The 16,851-nt window shown below is 45.1% G+C and overlaps 1 protein-coding gene across 1 annotated transcript in view; it reads right to left on the bottom strand.

The window, feature by feature from the left end:
- Nucleotides 1-14,478, bottom strand: part of LOC140463382 (kazal-type serine protease inhibitor domain-containing protein 1-like) — a 59,065-nt gene extending 44,587 nt beyond the window's left edge. Inside the window, exon 1 of the mRNA XM_072557251.1 lies at nt 14,379-14,478. The gene's annotated coding sequence lies outside the window, so the exon portion shown is untranslated. The remainder of the gene's footprint in view (nt 1-14,378) is intronic.
- Between the last annotated feature and the right edge of the window lie 2,373 nt (nt 14,479-16,851).

Below are 16,851 nucleotides of genomic sequence, written 5' to 3'. Positions count from 1 at the left end.
CTGATGCTGCCAGTTGTCTGATGGTTAGTAGAGTTTGCAATGTTATGCTGCATTGCCCCAATGTCTTACTTTCTGGGAAGCACTCAGCTCTGCACTCTCAGTAACACACTGGCTGAAGGGTGACCACAGATCAAGTTACTGAATACACACTCACTCTTATATATAACAGCTGTTCCTGGCCAACTCTGTACAAACAGTAATTATCAACCCCCCTCAAGTTAAAATAACAGCGATTGACCCAACTGTCTTTCATCTGTAATCACAGGATTGAATAACACAGACGTTATGCCAAATTTAGACCAATCAAGAACATTTAAACAAAGGAGCAACTCACTTTATTATTGCAGCTAGCAGGAAACGGAGCAGGGGCTGCTGGGAACTGCACGATTAACACCAGTTTATGGCATTCTCCACATTCAATTTAATCTTGCTGGGAATGATATAATTACTGCCTTCACCTAGTTTGCTTTAGTAACCATCACCATCCATGCCCATTAATCCTGATAGGAACAGCTGATAACTATATGTCTCCTGATGTTAGTCCAACTCCAGTAACCCTTCTCCCCAGTATTCTGTATTGCTGACTGCATCTCTACTGCTGTTAATTCAGCTCCCTCACACTGTCACTCAGTACCCCCTCTGTCCTGCATCCCCTGCACCCCTCCAGCTCCCTGTTTGTGAACCATGCCTTTTCACTTTGCCTTAGAAACACACTCACCTCAAAACTTGACTTTTCACAGATTATAATTTTGCTCTGGCAATTGAGATTTTTTTGAACATATAGACTGTTTCCCCAATTTCCAAGTACGTTCCCTCACCTTTGAGCTCAATGCCTGATGAAAGTTCCAAATATTTGTTCTGACTGAGGTTGCAGGAGTCAATACACTGATCAGTGTGTGTGGATCTTCTGAGCAGCTTGGAGGGAACATTGCTCCCAATCCTCATTTCCATACTTGGACCAAGGACGTCTTTGGTCAATAGGAGTAGAAAATAAACCACTAGAAAATCTTAACAAGAAAAGGAACCTTTCCTAATAACAAGCAGTAGGCTATTACATTGTCTAGTTAGACATAGAGACACAGAGTCATAGAGATGTACAGCATGGAAACAGACCCTTCGGTCCAACCCGTCCATGCCGACCAGATATCCCAACCCAATCTTGTCCCACCTGCCAGCACCTGGCCCATATCCCTCCAAATCCTTCCTATTCATATACCCATCCAAATAGTCAGGAACACTGATGACTCCTCAGTCTCTGTCAGGATCTTGAGGTAGAATCCTCTTCTCCTCACCCATGTATGACAGCATCAGATTGGTTGGAGCCTTCAACAAGAACCCTTTCAGAACCGTTACCTTAAACAACACATATGACCAAGAGGACGTGCTGAAGGATGATGGGCCCCATTAGCCCAGGGCTCCTCAATATCAATAACAAGACAATTCAACCTCACCGGCAGGTTCCCTTCCTCTGTTTATCAATGCTTTCTGCTCACGTGGTCTGATTATCCCAAACAGAAACCCCATACAACAATACTCCTACCCAACCTACTTGACACGTCTGAACAAGGACCAGAGTCATACCAAGAAGTTCAGCCGCTTTCATCTGAGCTGCCTCAGGAAGCTCCTGAGGAACAGAATGTCCTGAGCAGCTCCGTGACGCAGGACTCTGTGCTCTATGGTCTGTTCCCTGTGACACACACTGAGACAAACATCAACTGTGCCTGGAGGACCATCGACTTGGTGAAAGGTGCTCTTTGATCTGCCCAAAACTTGTTGGTCTTCCAGAGCAAGGAGTTGACCTCAACCAAGTGTTGCAGACTGGCACAAACCAAGGTGCAGGATGAGGTGCTGAGGGATGCCCTGAGCTTGGGGCAGCAGCTGCCAAGTCACAGTGGGAAAAGACCACGGCCTGAGGTCTTTTGCTGAAGTTAAATGGGGGTCCGTTCAGTTACTGGACCCTCCTGGTGCCTAAAATGCATGTAAATATAGCTTGATTCAAGTAGGAAATGCCTTTGGTTCATTTGCAGAGTCAAATTCCAATGTTTGTTTTCCTTAATATGCAACTGTACAGAACCAAAATGCAATTGTGACTATATATGTATATATATAAAATAAAGATTTTTTTATGAATAAAGTATATTTTTGGAATTAAAAATAAAGTAGGAGAAAATCTCAGTGACTGAGAGGCTCACCAGAGCTGACATGGATATTGAATCTGACACCTACTTCACAAAATCTGCTGCTGATCCTCCATGGTCAAGATCTCCTTTGAGTTACAGAGCTCAGTACAGAACCCAGCCAATCCCAATTGGCTCTGACTAACTTTGGATCATTGAATTACTCAGATTAACTGCACCTTCTGCACAGCTCAATTCTAGCCCTGTCAGGGGGAAGTTGGACAATATCACTTGAGTTTGAATCATCTTTGTGTCCCAGTTGTGAGTGATGGTGAGGAACCTTCTCCTTAATAGCTTAAAATCACCATTGAATATCATCCACAAAGTCTGATTGGATTTCACCATTAGACACATTCACAGCTGGCAGCTGAGGGCTGGAAGAAATGCTCCATCAAACTTTTCTCGCAAGTAAAGTCCTTGCATCTCAGGAATGCACCTCGTGTATCTTGCACAGTGTCCAAATGTGAGGCCTCACTGATGTGTCAGAACAATTTGTATCAGCATCTGTAATCCTATCACTGAGACATTAGCTCAAATGTTTACCTGCTACTTCCAGTTATAGAAATTCCTAAACAGTTCTTATTCGAGTCTGCCATTAAATATCTCATGTTTCTATCAATTGGGAACTCTTGCTCCCATTGACTGTTTGTAAGAGATAGTATTGTGCAAAATGTTTTGGTATTGAGTTCATCTGTGTCTGGCAGTCTCTGCTTACGGCATTTTCTGGCCTTACTCAGCCATGAGCTATTACACTCACAGGGTTGACACCTCTGCTGCGCACCTACGTAGCACCTAATCAAAGCATGTGTCCCATGGTACTCCATGAGGTTTTTAGCAAACAAGGTTTGGCAAGAAGTCACGACAGGAGAGATTAGGACAGATGGCCGAAAGCCTGGACAAAGAAGTAGGATTTGAGGAACACATTAAAGGATTGGAGAGAAGGAGAGATTTAGGGAGGGAATTTGGGAGCTTGGAACCTGGGCGGCTGAAAAGTCTCTAGAGTGAAGCCGTTAAAATCAGGGATGGGCAAATCCAGAATTGGAGGAGTGCAGAGATGTCAGAGTGCTGTAGAGCTGGAAGAGATTCCAGAGATTGAAGAGGCAAGATCATGAACAGATTTGAAAACAGGGATGAGAATTATAAAATTGGGATGTTGCTAGACTGTGAGCCAGCATAAATCAGCAAGCGCAATGTGATCGGGGAGCGCTCTTAGGTGTGAGTCAAGATTTGCATGAGTTGAAGTTACATAACTAAACAGTGATGATCAACTTACATACTCCAAGTAACAGGAACAAAAGCCAAATCTGAGGAGACTGAAGTATTTAGCAGTGTCTGCTGAGAGATGAGAGGCACAAACAGTTCATGCACAGAAAGAGTCCACAGTAGAAGAGTGAGCACTCAGTTCCTCCTGCCCCAGAAAATGGCTGACTGGTTAAACAAAGTTACAAATCACCCAACTCCAGGTTATAGTCCAACAGGTTTATTTGGAAATACAAGCTTTCAGAGCGCTGCTCCTTCATCAGTGGACTAGCTACCTAACGAAGGAGCAGCACTCCAAAAACCTGTACTTCCAACTAAACCTGTTGGATTATAACCTGGAGTTGTGTGATTTTTAACTTTGTCCACCCCAGTCCAACACCGGCACCCCCACATCATTGTTAAACAAAGACCAGCATTTTCTGCCTTTATCTGCCTAAATTTCCTCTCTCTGTCTCTGAGTTCCCTCTCCACCATCCAATCACTCCTCTCTCACCCCTGTCCCCTGATGCTGTCATCAAGACAAATATAACTCCTCCCAACATTAACTCTGTTTCTCTCTCAACAGATGCTGCCAGACCTGCTGAGTTTCTCCAGTAACATATGTCTTTGTTTCAGATTTCCAGAATCCATGATTCTTTATTTTATTTCAACCTTTTCTGGATTCATTTCTCTTTATCTTGTGCTTCCCTTTGTGAAGGGTTTGGCTGATTTTTCCAAGAGCTCCAAATACCTTCTGATGTTGAGTTGTTATTAGGACAATCCCAACACATCGCCCTGGGGTCATCCATTGAAATGTCAACACCTTGAACATGGTAGCTTTTCTATCCAGGTCCAATAATTAATCAATGGGTTTGATAATGTCAACTCCAGTAAGGAAGAATGAACTGTATCTTGTGTACAGTTCTGGTCAATTGTGTACAGTTCTGGTCACCACATTATTGGAAGGATATGGAAACTTTGGAAAGGGTCAGAGGAGACTTACTAGGATGTTGCCTGGTATGGAGGGACAGTCTTATGAGGAAAGGCTGAGGGATTTGAGGCTGTTTTCAGAGAAGAAGGTTGAGAGGGGTGACTTAATAGAGACATATAAGATAATCAGAGGGTTAGATAGGGTAGAGAGTGAGAGCCATTTTCCTCGGATGGTGATGGCTAGCATGAGGGGACATAGCTTTAAAGTGAGGGGTGATAGATATAGAATAGATGTCAGTGGTAGTTTCTTTACTCAGAGAATAGTAGGGGCATGGAATTGCCTGCAACAGCAGTGGACTCGCCAACTTTAAGGGCATTTAAATGGTCATTGGATGGACATTTGGATGAAAGCGGAATAGTGTAGGACAGAGGGGCTTTAGATTGGTTTCACAGGTCGGTGCAACATTGAGGGCCGTAGGGCCTGTACTGCGCTGTCACGTTCTCTGATCTGTAACTGGCTTCATCTCATTTCGGTCACCACAGATTGAGGCTAATTTGTATCAACAAACTGCATTGTAATTATCCTTCTTAATAGGCTCCCTCTTAATAAAGAAATTTAACTTGTTGACATCCTGACAAACTCGCAATTTACCATTTTTTAAACAATCCCTGATGATCCACTCCATTTTTTATTATCATTATCATCCTGTTTTGCTCAATTGCTTCCCTCAGTATCTTCCTTTGTACCTAGATTACTGAGGTTCCTCATTCCCTGTGTCTATTTTTTTAATGAATTTGTGGGACGTGACATTGCTGGCTGACCGATAATTATTGCCCATCCATAGTTGCTCTGGAGAAGGTGGTGGTGAGCTGCCCTCTTGAACTAATGCAGTCCACCATAATACCATTAGGGAGGTGATTCCAGGATGTTGACCCAGCGAATAGATACGGCGATATATCTCCAGGTCAGGGTGGTGAGTGGCTTGGAGGGGAACTTGAAGGTGATAGTGTTCTCATGTATCTGCTGCCATTGTTCTTCTAGATGGAAGTGGTCATGGGTTTAGAAGATGCTATCTGAGACTCTTTAGTGAACCTCTGCAGTATATGTTGTAGATAGTACATACTGCTGCTACTGAGCATTGGTGGTGAAGGGAATGAATGTTTTTGGATATGGTACCAATCAAGTAGGCTGTTTTGTCCTGGATGGTTTCAAGTTTCTTGAGGGTTGTTGGAGCTGCATCTATCCAGGCAAGTGCAGAGCAGTCCATCACACTCCTTACTTGTGCCTTATGAATGTCCTTGGAAAAAATTCAATCCTTAACATAATTCTTTGTATCCAGAGGAAGGTGTGGAGGCCCATGCGCTACAACTTGCACCAGAATTTTGTTCCCTCAGTAGGTTTATCATCCCAGTTCTCTTGCTAGTCTCGCTTTGCAGATATGTGTCTGTGAAACTGCAAAACCCCCTCAGTTGGTATGATTCGATAAGAAGCTGCTTATGATGGGACTCCCAGCACGGATACAGTGAATAGGACACAATTGACATAAGGGAAGAAGGAATGAAAGCACAGCTTGTATTTATTTATCACTTTCCAAAAACATCACAAAGTTCCACAGCACCTGGTAGCTAGGAACGTATATTCGAATTGTAGTCAGTGTTGTAACAAAAGAAACATAGCAGCTAGTGAGTGCTCAGCAAAATGTCACAAACAAACATTTGGTGATGAGAAGAAGGTCTCTATTCACTTTTAATGATGGTGGTGGACAGGTACATATTGGACAGGATTTCAGCAAAACTCACCTGCGCTTCCTCAAAGCAATGCTACAGGATCATTGACAATAACTCCATGCCTAATCCAAAGAAAGCTGACAGTTCACATTCCCTTAGCGCTGACCTTGTGACAGCGCAGCCCTCCTTCCATACTGACACTCCGACAGTGCAGCACTCCCTCAGTACTGACCCTCCGACAGTGCAGCACTCCCTCAGTACTGACCCTCCGACTGTGCGGTATTCCCTCAGTACTGACCCTCCGACAGTGCGGTATTCCCTCAGTACTGACACTCTGACAGTGCAGCACTCCCTCAGTATTGACCCTCTGACAGTGCAGCACCTCCTCAGTACTGATCCTGTGGCAGTGCAGCACTCCCTCAGTACTGACCCTCTGACAGCATGACACTCCCTCAGTACTGACTCTCTGACAGTGCAGCACTCCCTCAGTACTGACCCTCCAACAGTGCAGCATTCCCTCACTACTGACCTTGTGACAGTGCAATATTTCTTGGTATTGACAGTGTGGCATTCCCTCACCACTGATCCTGTGACAGTGCAGCACGCCCTCAGTACTGACCCTCCGACAGTGCAGTATTCCCTCAGTTCTGACACTCTGACAGTGCAGCACTCCCTCAGTATTGACCCTCTGACAGCGTGATACTCCCTCAGTACTGACTCTCTGACAGTGCAGCACTCCCTCAGTACTGACCCTGTGACAGTGTGGCATTCCCTCACTACTGACCTGACAGAGTGACACTCCCTCACTACTGACCCTGTGACAGTGCAACACTTCCTCAGTATTGACAGTGCGGCATTCCCTCACCGCTGATCCTGTGACAGTGCAGCACTCCCTCAGTACTGACCCTGTGACAGTGCAGCACTCCCTCAGTAATGACCCTCTGACAGTGCAGCACTCCCTCAGTATTGACCCTCTGACAGTGCAGCATTCCCTCACTACTGACCCTGTGACAGTGCAGCACTCCCTCAGTACCGACCCTGTGACAGTGCAGCATTCCCTCACTACTGACCCTGCAACAGTGCAGAACTCCCTCAGTACTGACCTGCTGACGGTGCAACACTCCCTCAGTACTGACCCTCTGACAGTGCAGCATTCCCTCACTACTGACCCTGAGACAGTGCAGAACTCCCTCAGTACTGACCTGCTGACAGTGCAACGCTCCCTCAGTACTGACCCTGTGACAGTGCAGCATTCCCTCACTACTGACCCTGTGACAGTGCAGAATTCCCTCAGTACTGACCCTATGACTGTGCAGCACTCCCTCAGTACTGACCCTGTGACAGTGCAGCACTGCTGTCTCTGATGTTGTATGTGATGCCGGCCTGGCCCAATACCAGAACCTGTGCAGTTGCAGTCACCCAAACCGTCTTCCACTTCATCTAGAGGTCTCAGATGGATTTTATGTAGGGGCAGCATGTACAAGAATCTGGATAAGCAGGGGAAGAATGTGTTCAATGTTGCTGTCATCTTGATGGCCACCTTTGTGTGTGGCTGCATCAAGCTCTACATAGACCCTTGGTATGTAAACGCAAAGTGTTACTACTTACTGAGATTCTACATATCCCTGCTATTACAAAGGATGTCCAGCTCAGCACCATCCTCATGATCTGTCCTACATGCCAATCTTCCTTCCTACCTATCCACTCCACACTCCTCTCTGACCTATCACTTTCATCCCCACCCCTATCCACCCATTGTACTCTTTGCTACCTTACCCCACCCTCCTCTCTGACCTATCACTTTTATCCCCAACCCCGTCCACCTATTGTACTCTTTGCCACTTTCTCCCCAACCCAACCCCACTCCCATTTATCTCTCTACCCCAGAGGCTCCCTGCCTTCATTTCTGATGAAGGGTTTTTGCCCAAAACGTCAATTTTCCTGCTCCTCGGATGTGCCTGACCTGCTGTGCTTTTACAGCACCACTCTAATCTAGACTCTGATTTCCAACATCTGGAGTCCTCACTTTCGCCTATTACAAAGGATGTGTCTGGCCTCATTGGTGCGGAATGCAGTCAGCAGTTGGACTGTTCCACATCACTTGTCCTTTGTGGGGAAATTTGCAAAGATAAGCACCTTTAACAACAAGTCCATCAGGAAGTGGTCAGCATGTAGTGTCCTTGAAACCCTGCAGGAAAAGGAGAGAGTGGATCCTGTCGGATTGTCCCCTGAGCAGAGTAACAAAGTCCTTTGGCAGAACACCTCATCACAAGAACTTTCCAACAAACACCAGGACATCCCTTGGCTGATGGTGTGAAGGGCACTACTTGTGAGATGCTTCGTGGACCCCTGGTCTGTGTACACAACCACGCGCTACCCTCAAAGTGACGGCAGGGCGGTGGGGGGGTGTTGGGTGCTTGAGACTGGAGGAAGATGCAGTCGTTTTTGTCGAGGTTCGTCCCGAGCGGGACTCTGTGCTCTACAAGGTAAAAACAATGACTGCAGATGCTGAAAACCAAATACTGGATTAGTGGCGCTGGAAGAGCACAGCAGTTCAGGCAACATCCAACGAGCAGCGAAAAAGCCCTTCGGGCTTTTGCCCGAAACGTCGATTTCGCTGCTCATTGGATGCTACCTGAACTGCTGTGCTCTTCCAGCACCACTAATCCAGTACTCTGTGCTCTACAGTCTGTTCCCCAGGACACACACCAAGACAAATATTGACTGCGCCTGGAGGGCCATCAACTCGCCGAAAGGCACTCTTTGCTCTGCCCGAAATTTGTTGATTGTCCAGAACAAGTAGTTGACCCTGAACCGAGTGTTGCAGACTAGCACATTCCAAGGTCCAGGACTACGTGCTGAGGGACGCAGTAAAGCCTGAGGCAGCTGCTGTCAGGGGCAGTGAGGAAAGACCACCGACTGAGCTCTTTCTGTGAAAATATAATGGGGATCTGTTCATTTATCGGGCCTTCCCAGTGCCCCAAGTATCTGTAAATATAATCTTGTACGTGTAAGAGATGCCTTGGGTTTGTTTGTTCTTCATATATAAACACTGTATACAGAACCAAACAGCTGTACTGACCATGTATGTTCTCAACATTTTTTTTATGATTGAAGTATATTTTTGAAAAAAACTCAAAGTACAGCAGTCCCTATGTTCTGACACTCCAACAGTACAGCACTCCCTCAGTATTGAACTTCCGACAGCACAGCACTCCCTCAGTACTGACCCTCTGACAGTGTAGCACTCCCTCAGTACTGATCTTCCGACAGTACAGCACTCCCTCAGTACTGACCCTCTGATAGTGCAGCACTCCCTCACTGTTCTCCCTCTGACAGTGCAGCACTCCCTCAGTATTGACCCTCTGACAGTGCAGTCTTCCCTCAGTACTGACCCTCTGATGGTGCAGCACTCCCTCAGAACTGACCATCCAATAGTGCAGCACTCCCTCAGCACTGACCCTCTGACAGTGCATCACTCCCTCAGCACTGACCTCTGATGGTGCAGTGCTCCCTCACTGACTCTCCGGCAGTGCAGCACTGCTTCAGTACTGACCCTCTGACAGTGCAGCACTCCCTCAGTATTGACCCTCCGACAGTGCAGCACTCCCTCAGTATTGACCCTCTGACAGTGCAGTACTCCCTCAGTACTGACCCTCTGACAGTGCAGTACTCCCTCAGTACTGACCATCTGACAGTGCAGCACTCCCTCAATATTGTACTGACTCTCCGACAGTGCAGCACTCCCTCAGTATTGTACTGACACTCCAATAGTGCAGCACTCCATCGTACTGATTGTGATTAATATTGAGTATGATGAAGAGGCTGACAGTTATAGCGATCTTGGGGGTGAGTCCATGTGGGGATTTAAAAATAATGATAAAACTTGTAAGCTTTAACTTTGCTTCTGTTTTTTTTATTGAGTTTGAATCATGTGACTGTTTCATGGACTATTGGGCCAATACAATTTTCAGTTATTGCATCCACATAAATTTCTCAAGGGATTTTCCATCTACAATCTGCTCGTGATTTTTAAAAAAATCTTTGATTTACAGCATTGTACATAGTGGTTACTTTTCCTCCAAATGTATACTTTCCGACGGCTATGCTCCATCCCACACTCCCATTAACACAATATGCTCTTTGTATCTTTAGCTTCAAGCTTTGTTCGATCGCGCTCGAACTTTCCTGCTGGATTATTCTTTCTCATGCTTAATGGCTCCATTCCACTCTCTGCAAAATTCCCTGATGCTAGAGTTTCAAAATTCTGTTTCTCTACAAACTCCCGATGTCACGAATCAAATCTTCATTTCAACAATTATCTCAGGTTCTAAGAACACCTCTTGTCTAATTAATTTTTCAACCCATTCACAAATCTGTATTTCTACTACATCCTGAGCTTTAGGTATTTTATATTCGGTTGCTTCTGGCAGGCTGACAGTCATTTCCTGTCCCTCGTTCCCCGAGCTGATTCTGTTGCGCATTTAGATCGTCCACAATGCAGGGTGAAATGGAGGGTACTCCAGGATTTTGACGCAGCAACACTGTAGGAGTGGTGGTATATTTCCAAGTCAGGTTGGTGAGTGCTTTGGAGGGGAATCTACAGGTGGTCTTGTTCCCATCTATCTGCGGCCCTTGTCCTTCTATGTGGTAAAGGTCACAGGTTTGGAAGGGGCTATCTGAGGAGCCTGGGTGAGTGGATCTTGTAGAGGGTACACACTGTGCTGGTAGGCATTACTAGTGTATTGAGAAGAGGAGTTCGTAGGTCATATGGTGGCTGTACAGGATGAAACTTGTAAGCTTTAGCCACTTTTGGAATATTGCATGCAATTCTGGTCTCCTTCTATCAGAAGGATGTTGTGAAACTTGAAAGGGTTCAGAAAAGATTTACAAGAACATTGCCAGGTTTGGAGGATTTGAGCTATAGAGAGAGGTTGAATAGGCTGGGGCTGTTTTCCCTGGAGTGTCGGAGGCTGAGGGGCGACCTTATAGAGGTTTATAAAATTATGAGGGGCATGGATAGGGCATATAGACAAGGTCTTTTCCCTGGGGTGGGGGAGTCCAGAACTACAGGGCAGAACAGTTGCTCAGTGGTTAGCACTGCTGCCTCACAGCACCAGACTCGATTCCAGCCATGGACAACTGTCTGTGTGGAGTTTGCACGTTCTCCCCGTGTCTGCGTGGGTTTCCTCCGGGTGCTCCAGCTTCCTCCCACAGTCAAAAAATGTGCAGGTCAGGTGAATTGGCCACGCTAAATTGCCTGTAGAGATAGGTGCATTAGTCAGAGGGAGGTGGGACTGGGTGGGTTGCTCTTTGGAGGGTCGGTGTGGACTTGTTGGGCCGAAGGGTATGTTTCCACACTGTATGGAATCTAATCTAATCTAGAGGGCATAGATTTAGGGTGAAAGGGGAAAGATATGAAAGAGACCTAAGGGGCAACTTTTTCACAAAGAGGGTGGTACATGTATGGAATGAGCTGCATAGGAATTGGTGCAGGCTGGTAAAGTTGCAGCATTTAAAAGGCATCTGGGTGGGTATATAATTAGGAAGGGTTTGGAGGAATATGGGCCAGGTGCTGGCAGGTGAGACTAGATTGGGTTGGGATATCTGGTCGGCATGTACAAATTGGACCGAAAGGGTCTGTTTCCGTGCTGTACATCTCTATGACTCTAATACTGAGGGGAGTGCTGCACTGTCAGGGATATGGACCAGGTGCTGGCAGGTGGGACTAGATTAGGTTGGGATATCTGATCGGCATGGTTGAGTTGAACCAAAGGGTCTGTTTCCATGCTGTACATCTCTATGACTCTATGACTGTAAGTACTTTCGAAGGAGACTTGATGAATTTCTGCAATACACACTGGACGGTACATACAGCTGCTGCTGAGCGACATTGGTGGAGCGACTGAACACTCCATTAACATATAAACCCCAATGTACTGGGTGACATCAGCTCATTGAATGTTGCTACACTCAACAATTGCTTCTGACAATTTAGGACAATCGAAAAAGATGTTTCTTTCCAGAGTTTTGTTTTTATTTAAAATTGTGCGACCTTTCAAATCCCCTCATGTTCCACTCTTCATTCACCTGCTCCCACTTATCTCAACTTTGAGGAAATGGAAGCTCTATCAATTCATAACTTAAAATTTTCTACTTCCAGTAAGATTTCTTATCCCCTAGAATTGGGATCTATTTATTCCATTGTTTAAACAGTTTTTCTGAGTTGCATTTAACTTCCTTCCACCAATTAAACTGTCATTTTTCTTACAACTTCTTCTCACATTATCCATCAGATAATCCCAGAGTGGATTGCATGCAGTGTTGGGAGTTTGTGACCTTTTTTTCTTTTAATATATTTCAGGAAAAACAAACCAGAGACTTGGCTCCCGAACCCCAGTGTTTCGAGTGCATAATGCCATTCAAAGTGACTGACATTGCATTGAGAGATTTATGTTTCTCCAATGATTTGTCTTGGATCATCCATTTGGTGTCAGCAATTCATAGATCAACAAAACTGAGGTCCAGTAGAGCAAGGCACCACATAAATGCAAAAATTGTTACTTAGTTTTAATACGGACTGAAGAATACATTGGGATAGATTCTGGCTTCGATCTTCTATAAAATTTCACCCTGATGGAGCGATTGCTCTCTCTGTTTCTGTTAATAATCCAGGAGAAACCCAGGCAGCTGGTTCCCATTAATGTGTCTCTGACTGGAAACATGCTTTCAGTGGAGATCCATATTTCAATGTGAGGGAAATTCCAGCAGCAGTAAAATCATTTTCTTGTCCCAATGATTCTGCCTGATCTTTGCTCTCGTTCTCTCCTTCTGTGATTTAACTTTCTGTCCGTAACAATCAATTCTAGCCAGAACTAAAATTTAAAGAAATAAGTTTTGGAACATGGCTGCACCAGCAGTTATTGCCCGTCCCTAGTTGTCCCTGGAAAGGGTGGGGGTGAGCTGCCTTCTTGAACCGCTGCAGTCCACGTGTTGTATGTTGACATGCAATGACTTTTTTGGAGGGGGGTGGGGCGAGGAGAAGTTCCAGGATTTTGACCCAGTGACACTGAAGAAACTGTGAAATATTTCCAAGTGAAGATGTTGAGTAGCTTGGAGGGAAAACTGCAGGTTGTGGTGTTCCATTTATCTGCTGCCCTTGTCCCTCAGGATGGAAGTGTGGTGGGTTTGGAAGCTGCCGTCTGAGAAGCCTTGGTGAGTTTTTGCAGTGCATCTTGTAGATGTACACACCGCTGGCACCATGGCATCGCTCTGAGGTGTGTCAAACCTACTGAGGTTTGAGTAAATTTCCTGATGTGAATGTTGAAGCATTTCAGAAACCATTATCCTGAGCATTTCATTTGCAATTTGAATTAGGTCATTTTTAACCTGATGAAGGGCTTTTGCTGAAAATGTTGATTTTTCATGCCCCTCAGATACTGCCTGATCTCTGTGCTTTTCCAGCACCACTCTAATCTTGACTCTGATCTCCAGCATCTGCAGTACTCACTTTCGCCTACATTTTTAACCTACCCCTTATTCACCGCCCCCATTACATACTCTTCTGTTACACATCTTCCTGTTACACAATCTCCTGTTACACACATTCCCATCACACAATTTCCTTTGCATATGCTCCCGTTACGCACTCTCTCACACACAGCTTTCTATTACACACATTCCAGTTACACTCTCTCTGCTGTTGCACATGTGCTCATTAAACCCTCTCCCATCATACACTCTCCTGTGGCACACCCTCTGGTTACACATCCTCCCATCACACAATCGCCTATTACATCTCCTCTTGTTACAAACCCTCTTATTATGCTCATTCACGTGATACACTTTTCATTTATACCCCCTCCTGTTACACACTCTATGTCACACACCCTCATGTTACACTCTCTGCACAGTTTATCACACTGATCTGGTCCACGGGAGATTATTAATGATTACTTTGAGTATTTTGGATTCAGAACCTCAGCTCAAAAGATGGATGGTCTATTTTGGCTTTCTCCTTTTTGGAGAAAATACGCACATCTGGAATAACATCCTTCGACCTCTGTTACAGCACAACTAGCTGGCAGCTGCAGCCTACCTCCCCCTCCAACCCCCCCCACCCCTCCCCCAGTAACTTAACACAGTTTAGCCCAACTGGGACAGGCAGAACCTCAAAAACCTCTAGAAGAAATCTTTCATAAAGAGCAGTGCAGTGGTCCGACAGCCATCCATCAAGGTGAGGCACTGAGCCAACATAAACACAGCATAATGACAACTCTCGCATTTCCAACCTTAGGCTCTTACCTCATTTCTGTGGGTATTCTTTCTCCAGACAAACTTTCAAAATCCAGGAGCTATTTTAGACTGAAAGCGTAGAATTACGTGGAATTCAGAAAACAGATTTGAAAAGTTTGCCTGACCTCTGGCTGAAGTGGATAAGCCTTCATTGGCGGGAGTGAACATTCAATGGTCTCGCAACCAGCCTCTGGGCAAGGTTCACCAGTTTATTATGATTCTAGATGACGAATCCCAAATCATTAAAACCATCCCCCGCCCCCCCACCCCCCCAACCAGGGAGGAACAATGAACCAACTCCCCTTGTTTACTCAACCATCCACTCAGTTGGTCTTAGAAAGATTTAATCCCAAATGGATACCTTCACCTTATGGATCCCTTTCTCCCAGATTAATGTAACTTGTTTCAAAAATATCCAATTTAACCAGACTTTCTTCAGTAAACAGAGAGTGAATTTATTAGTCACAAAGCTGAGAAGAAATAATAATATCATGCACATACACAGACAGGTTAGAAATAAGAAGTGAGTCTTAAAAATATTTATAACTAATAATGATAAACCCATCAGTCTCTGGGTCATTTGTGGAGAATAGAAAGTAGAATGATGTGACTGTTACATTTGATTTTACTGGCGGTGTTCACGACGGTGGTTATGCAATCCATTTGAAAATTCTTCAAATTGCAGATTGATTGAAATTCTTTTGTCCTGATTTCTTATGACAGTGGCTGTCCAGCAGCAATCAGGGTGAGTAATTGTTTTTGCCTTTCTTTACCCACAACGCAGATGCATTTAAAATGATTGTGATCTTCACGTCCAATCGGTCACTAACAGTACTTTTGCAGATAACATTAAAATTGGAGGGGTAGTGGACAGCGAAGAGGCTTACCTCAGATTACAACAGGATCTGGACCAGATGGGCCAATGGGCTGAGAAGTGGCAGATGGAGTTTAATTCAGATAAATGCGAGGTGCTGCATTTTGGGAAAGCAATCTTAGCAGGACTTATACATTTAATGGTAAAGTCCAAGAGAGTCTTGCTGAACAGAGACCTTGGAGTGCAGGTTCATAGATCCTTGAAAGTGGAGTCGCAGGTAGATAGGATAGTGAAGAAGGCATTTGGTATGCTTTCCTTTATTGGTTAGAGTATTGAGTACAGGATTTGGGAGGTCATGTTGCGGCTGTACAGGACATTGGCTAAGCCACTGTTAGAATATTGCGTGCAATTCTAGTCTCCTTCCTAATGGAAAGATGTTGTGAAACTTGAAAGGGTTCAGAAAAGATTTACAAGGATGTTGCCAGGGTTGACGGACTTGAGCTATAGGGAGAGGCTGAACAGGCTGGGGCTGTTTTCCCTGGAGCGTCGGAGGCTTGGGGGTGACCTTATAGAGGTTTACAATATTATGAGGGGCATGGATAGGATAAATAGACAAAGTCTTTTCCTTGGGGTGGGGGAGTCCAGAACTAGAGGGCATAGGTTTAGGGTGAGAGGGGAAAGATATAAAAGAGACCTAAGGGGCAACTTTTTCACGCAGAGAGTGGTACGTGTATGGAATAAGCTGCCAGAGGAAGTAGTGGAAGCTGGTACAACTGCAACGTTTAAGAGACATTTGGATGGGTATATGAATAGGAAGGGTTTGGAGGGATATGGGCCAGATGCTGGCAGGTGGGACTAGATTGGGTTGGGATATTTGGTCAGCATGGATGGGTTGGACCGAAGGGTCTGTTTCTGTGCTGTATATCTCTATGACTCTATGACTCAATGACATTCAGAGCAGTCATTAGCTCAATTTTCTCTGGAATGGTAAAACACAAGTATGTCTTGTGGAGTTGGAATTGGCTTGTCAGCTTCAAAGTAGCTCTTCCTCTTTAGTCTGTCTGTTTGACGATTCCCTGACTGTGTACAGGTGTGACATTCCATGGGTCTACACAAGACTCTCCCAGACCGTCACTGAATTTATATTCATGCTCATATTTTGTCTGCAGCAGTCTATCAAAAAACAAATGTTGGAACAGATCAGGTTGAAGCATTTGCAACAACCTTTAGCCAGAAGTGCCCAGTAGATGAGCCATCTTGCCTCCTCCAGTAGTTTCCAGCGTCACAGATGTCAATCATCAACCAAATCAATTCTCTCCATGACTTATCAAGAAATGGCTGAATCACTGGATACTGCTAAAGGCTATGGGCCTCCCCAACAACATTCCAGCAATAGTTCCGAATGCACGTGTTTCAAAATTTGCCTCTCCCTTAGCCAAGCTATTCCAGTACAGCTACAACACTGGCCTCTACCCGACAATGTGGAAAACTGACCAGATACATACTGCCCACAAAAAATAGTTAAAGTACCATCTCGTCAAATATGGCCCATCAGTCTATTCTCAGTCATGAGTAAAGTGATGGGAGATGTCATAAACAGTGCTGTCAAGCAGCACCTGCTCAGCAATAAGCTGCTCAGTGACACCCAGATTGGGTTCCACTAGGACC

This window comes from Chiloscyllium punctatum, chromosome 38, assembly GCF_047496795.1.
Source record: "Chiloscyllium punctatum isolate Juve2018m chromosome 38, sChiPun1.3, whole genome shotgun sequence".
Taxonomy (NCBI): domain Eukaryota; kingdom Metazoa; phylum Chordata; class Chondrichthyes; order Orectolobiformes; family Hemiscylliidae; genus Chiloscyllium; species Chiloscyllium punctatum.
Note: the sequence above shows the minus strand (reverse complement) of the source record. Positions and strands in the feature narration are given on the sequence as shown.